This window comes from Labeo rohita, chromosome 1 (assembly GCF_022985175.1).
Source record: "Labeo rohita strain BAU-BD-2019 chromosome 1, IGBB_LRoh.1.0, whole genome shotgun sequence".
NCBI lineage: Eukaryota > Metazoa > Chordata > Actinopteri > Cypriniformes > Cyprinidae > Labeo > Labeo rohita.
Window position 1 is genome coordinate 36941312 of NC_066869.1, and position 6139 is coordinate 36947450.

Below are 6139 nucleotides of genomic sequence, written 5' to 3' on the forward strand. Positions count from 1 at the left end.
CGGTTATACATATAGCCCCACCCCCAAACCCTCGCTATTGGTTGAGCCAGTGATGCCGTGAAGGCTGGTTTGGTTATTAAGCAAGCAGGAATGATTTAAAGGAGAAGTCCACTTCCAAAACAAAGATTCACATATAATGTACTCATGTCTTTCTTTCTTCAGCTGTAAAGAAATTATGTTTTTTAAAGAAAACATTTCAGCATTATTTTCATTAAACAAAAAAACAATTCAAATACTTTTTATTCTCAAAGCTCGTCTTGCCTTGCTCTTGTTGAACTCTGTGTATTCTGTCTCAAGACAGTTAGGGTATGTCGGAAAACTCCAATCGTATTTGCTCCCGCAACTTCAAAAATCATTTTAAAATCATCCTACATCACTGCAGAAGTACCGACCCAGTCTTTGCAAAGTAAACATGCAAAGAACCTCAAACACCCTTAACCAAAAAAGGTAAAACAGTGATACAGGATGATTTTGAAGTTGAGGGAGAACATGAGATGGGAGTTTTTTGACATACCCTAACTGTCACGAACCGGAACAAAAACAGTTTAGGCAGAGTAAGACAAGACGAGCGTTTGATATTAAAAAGTATATAAATTGTATTATTTTTATGAAAGATAAGACCCTTCTTTCTCGGCTGGGATCGACTACAACCGCATTTAGGATCGTTTGAAGCCGCAATTAAACTGCATTTTGGAAGTTCAAAATCGGGGCACCATATCAGTCAATTATATGGAGAAAAATGCTGAAATGTTTTCCTCAAAAAACATAATTTCTTTACGACTGAAGAAAGAAAGACATGAACATCTTGGATGACAATGGGGTAAGTACATTATATGTGAATCTCTGTTTTGGAAGTGGACTTCTCCTTTAATAATGCCACATAGAGAACACAGTGCTTACACTTTTAAATGAATTCAACATCTAAATTATTTATAGTTGTCAATGCGAATGAAAAAATAAAGACATAATGTACCTTCCAGCTCACTGGAGTTGTGTGTAGAAGCTGTTTCAGACATGCTTTCGTCGCCCCCTGTTGAAGACTGGTGTTTAGTGCCGTCTCTGTCAAAACAAGGGCTGTGATAAGCACACTGAAAATCCGAAACAGCGAAAGTCAGTCAGTAGTCAACTGCACTCCTGAGTATTTTGAGAAGGGCAAAAACAGTGTGATTTTTGGGGGTGCTGCTGTTTGCAATGACCACCAGCCTTTTCCCAGACAGCAGCGATATCAGTTTGATGGATGCTGATATCTGTTTTCAGCTCGGCTTGTTGGATGGTGAGAACTTCATTAGAACAGTGTGCAATACTTAATCATGCAAAACAGGGAGAACAGTGCCTTTATTAAGATCTCTCCATCTTTCTGCATAGAATTCTGCGGTTTCATTCGGGGTTGCCTGAAGAGCGTCTCAGAGCAGAGTCTTCATCTGGAGGAGATGCTCTTTCATGACTGATTCGAGGTACTAAATCTTAAACAAGCTAAAATGATTATAAAGACATATTGACTTTTGTTTGTTTTTTGGCTTTTTGTTGATTTGGTTTGATTATCTGAATATTATCTTCTGTTAACTTTCAATACCTCCTTCAACTGTTATATAGTCAATCCTTATACAAGGCGTTCTGACATAGAACGTCCATCTCTCTCAGTTCATAGTCTTTATATTCTGGAGGAAAACTTGCAAGTCATCTTCTCTGTTGAAATCTTCAGACATGTTTACGAATAGTGTTGTATGTACAGTGTGCTTCTTATTCTTCTGGTAAACAAGGCGCAGTGCAACCGGGTTCTACATCAGAAGCCAGCTCCTGCGTCAGGATGCGTCACGTATGCGTCATGTCACATGGACTATTTTAGCAATGTTCTTACTGCCTTTCTAGGCCTTGGACGTGGTAGTTGAGTTGCTGTCTATGCAAGGTCAGAAAGCTTTCGGATTTCATCAAAAATATCTTAATTTGTGTTCCAAAGATGAACGAAGGTCTTACAGGTTTAGAACAACATGGGTGAGTAGTTAATTACAGAATTTTCAATTTTGGGTGAACTATCCGTTGAAGGTTCCTTGCTGCAACTCCAGAACCTGCTACGGTTTCACAGCTTTATGTCACGACAGATCCAGTTTCAAAGCTTCCTAAAGGTTCCTGACTTGACCATCTGGGTTACACTGATGCCTGTCATGCCCCCTGCAAATGTTACTCTCATGATGGTGCAAAGATTCATACCACGCTCGCCAAAAAAGTACCAGCCAAGGCTGCTTCAGTGTTTCTTTCATAGCCTCAGCCAGAGCTGGTGTCCAGGCTGCTCCAGTCCCAGAGCTCCTCTCTCAACTTCCTGGTCACAGAGGTTCCTGCTCTGGTCCAAGAGACATCTGTCACAGCTACATCAGAGGATCTTTTCACATGCCCAGTGATTTTCCTATCACTGGCGTGATTCCTTCATTAATATATTACACCTGCGTGCCACATTAAAAAAAAACTTTGTGATTATGTAAATACACAAAAATGTGGTGTTGTTTTAATTTCTGGATTTCTCACCATATAATGAACTTCTATGGTGCCCGCAAGTTTGAACTTTAAAAATGCAGTTTAAATGCAGCTTCAAAGGGCTCTGAATGATCCCAGGTGAGGAAGAAGGGTTTTATCCAGCGAAACGAGAGCCCTTTGAAGCTGCAATGAAACACTGAAACCATTAAAATCCGCTATATGGAGATAACTCCTGAAAGGTTTTCCTCAAAAAAAACATTTCTTTACGACTGAAGAAAGAAAGATATGAACATCATGAAAGACAAGTGGTGAGTAAATTATCTGTACATTTTTGTTCTGGAAGTGAACTTCTCATTTAATTTGAAGAATAAACTCACCAGGTAAGTAAAATCTTAAAGAGGAGTTACAATATGAGGTGAAGCAAGGTCATTTTTATCCTTTGTCCTGTACCACTTTCACTAATCATTTTCTATCATTTAAAGATTTTAATTACATTTTTATTGGGTAAAATCTTATTTGTGTATATAAGATAAAATATAAAAAATTAAAATTATTTTACAACAACAGTGACATTTAAAATGTAAAATGCTAAACATCGTAATATCAGGAAAACATCGGATGATCAGAATAAGTAAGCCCTCATTTCATTCAGTAATTTATTTTATATTTTACAATATTTTTTAGATATGCACAATGTTTTTTCTTAATTAAAAAAGCCCACAAACCCATACAAAGTCTTTACTTATTGCAGATAAATTCATATACAGAACACAATGAAATTTAACACTTTACATCCCTCACAACAACATTTTTAATAAAACATATTTACATTTCGAAAATAGCTTTAGATGACAATATAAGGCATGAACAAAATGAGGTCAGGAGATACACGGGAAAGGTTTTAGAATGCAACAAAAAGGTGTAATTGTAAACATTGTAAACAAGTAAAATAATGGTATCAACAATTTTAAACAGCAACATTTAAATCAGGTAGAACTTCAGAACTTGACTTAGAGTTAGTTGCAATAATGTTTACTGTATTTAACTTTCTACATAAGTGGTATAAAAGAAGTAAATATTAATTTTTATAAAGACTTCATGTTTTGGTGCACATGTTGTTTTATACAGTGCATTTTTAGCTTAAAAAGGTTTTTTTATTAACTAAAGTTTAATAGTCTTAAGTATGTACTCAAGTAGTGTTTATTCAGGTTTATACTCAAATGACAGAACAAGATGATGTGAAATATTTGAAGTCAAACTATTTAGATCCTCTGTTGTTCAAACGACTATTCAGCATATGAATTTTTAAGTTCAAGTTCAACTTGATGATTAGTGTGCAGTAAAAGCAAATGCATATACACTACCATTCAAAAGTTTGGGGTCAATAATATTTTCTTTTTTAAGAGAAATTCATACTCTTATTCAGTAACAATGCATTCATTTGCTCAAAAGTGACCATAAAGACATTTATAACATTACAAAAAAAATGATATGCAAATAAGTGCTGTTCTTTTGAACTTTCTATTTATTAGGGGTTTCAAAAAATTGTACAATCAGCACAACTGTTCAAAATTGATGTTAGCTGAACAGCAAATCAGTATATTAGAATGATTTCTGAAGGATCATGTGACACTGAAGACTAGAGTTGATGCTGAAATTCCACCACAGGAATAAAAAACATTTTAAAATATATGACCCTGGACCATAAAACCAGTTTTAAGTCGCTGGGGTTTATTTGTAGCAATAGCCAAAAATACATTGTTTGGGTCAAAATTATTGAATTTTCTTTTATGGCAAAAATCATTAGGAAATTAAGTAAAAATCATGTTCCATGAAGATATTTTGTAAAATTCCTACTGTAAATGTATGAAAACTTAATTTTTGATTAGTCATAGACATTGTTAAGAACATTATTTGAAGAACTTTAAAGGCAATTTTCTCAATATTTTGATTTTTTGGCATCCGCGGATTCCTGATTTTTAAATAGTTGTATCTCGGCCAAATATTGTCCTATCCTAACAAACCATACATCATACATATTTATTCAGGTTTTATATGACGTATAAATCTCAATTTTGAAAAAATGACCCTTATGACTGGTTTTGTGATCCAGGGTCACATATATTAAATTAGCAAACAGTTCTTTTAAATGACTTTTTACTGTATTTTTGATCAAATAAATGCAGTTTTTGTAAGCCCCAAATTTTAAAAAAAAACTTTTAAACGACAGTGTAAATGGAAATTAATGCAAAAACTACATTTACAGAGACCAGCAATATCATCCAAAGTGCACCTTGGCCCATTGCCATTGTCAACTGAGGTCTGTGGTCTCACCTTCTTAAAATCCCAGTATATCTGGGAGTGATTCAAAGAAGCTTTTAGTGCATGAGAAACACGAACCAAACATGACCAAATCATCGCTTATGTCATTGAAATAATCTGTTATAGCTATAGTGGGCACTAAGAGCATGAAGAATTCTGGCTTGGATGGGTTGATTCTGGTACCACATGAAAGCTAAAGAGACCACAAACACCAAACTGACTTTCGTGTTTATTGGTTTCCAAATGACTAATCAATGCTTGGACTGGAGCCGTAGTCATCGTATGATTACTGGAGTCTAGAGCTTTTGGCGTCACCAAAGCTAACTCAGCAAAACTATATATAAATTTGGTGGCAAATATATGACGGCAGTGTATAACAGTGTTCCTGACCATTCCCACAGTTGTAATGACATACTTAGTGATTTGAATACTTTGTGGTTGAGAGACCACAGTAGAGTCAGTTTAGAAGAGAAAATACTGGGAACGTTTTAGAGGATATCCTGAGTGAGTTGAGGTCAAAGATGTCTCTCTCAACACTCGCTGCTTCTCATGTGTAAGCTGATTTAATCTTTAATCAAATTCATAAAACTTTATGACACATGCGTTTCATTCATTCAGATGATGAATTAAAGGGATAGCTCAGCTAAAAATTAAAATTCTTTCCAAACCGGCTTGACTTGCTTTCTTCTATGGGACATACAATTTTTGAAAAACATCCTGGCCACTGTTTTTAAAGTGAATTTAAACTCGGGCTGTCAAGCTCCAAAATGAAAAATAAAAAAAAAATGCCCCAAGACTTCTGGGGATTATATGATAGTAAGTAATTATTTACTAAATATCCAACCTTTCATGAGCACTCATGATACACATATCTGATTCACAAATTAATTGTTCTTTTAAGTGTGATCCAGAATGAATCAGTTGTTTCATTTGACAAAAACCTGAATGTACTTTTTCCTTTCCTCAGCAGAACCATTTATTGGCAAAAAATATGTTAATTTCTTTTAAATTACAGATATCATTCAAAAGGTTGGAGTCATATTCATATTTTTATTCAGCAAGGATGCATCAAGTTGATTAAAAGTGACAGTAAAAACATGTAGAATGTTAACTTTATATTCATTAAGAATCCTCTATCACGATTTCCACATAATTATTAAGCGATGCAATTGTTTTCAATATTGATAACAATATTAGGGCCCTATTAAATCTGTTTATTTTTTTATTTTTTTTAACAAATTTAGTTTTTTTTCTGTTTTAATTTTTCTGGATTTTATATTAAATGGTTAAATAAAAAAATGAATCAAAAAGCATGTCCGATTATTTGAAATCATGAAACTTGAACAGG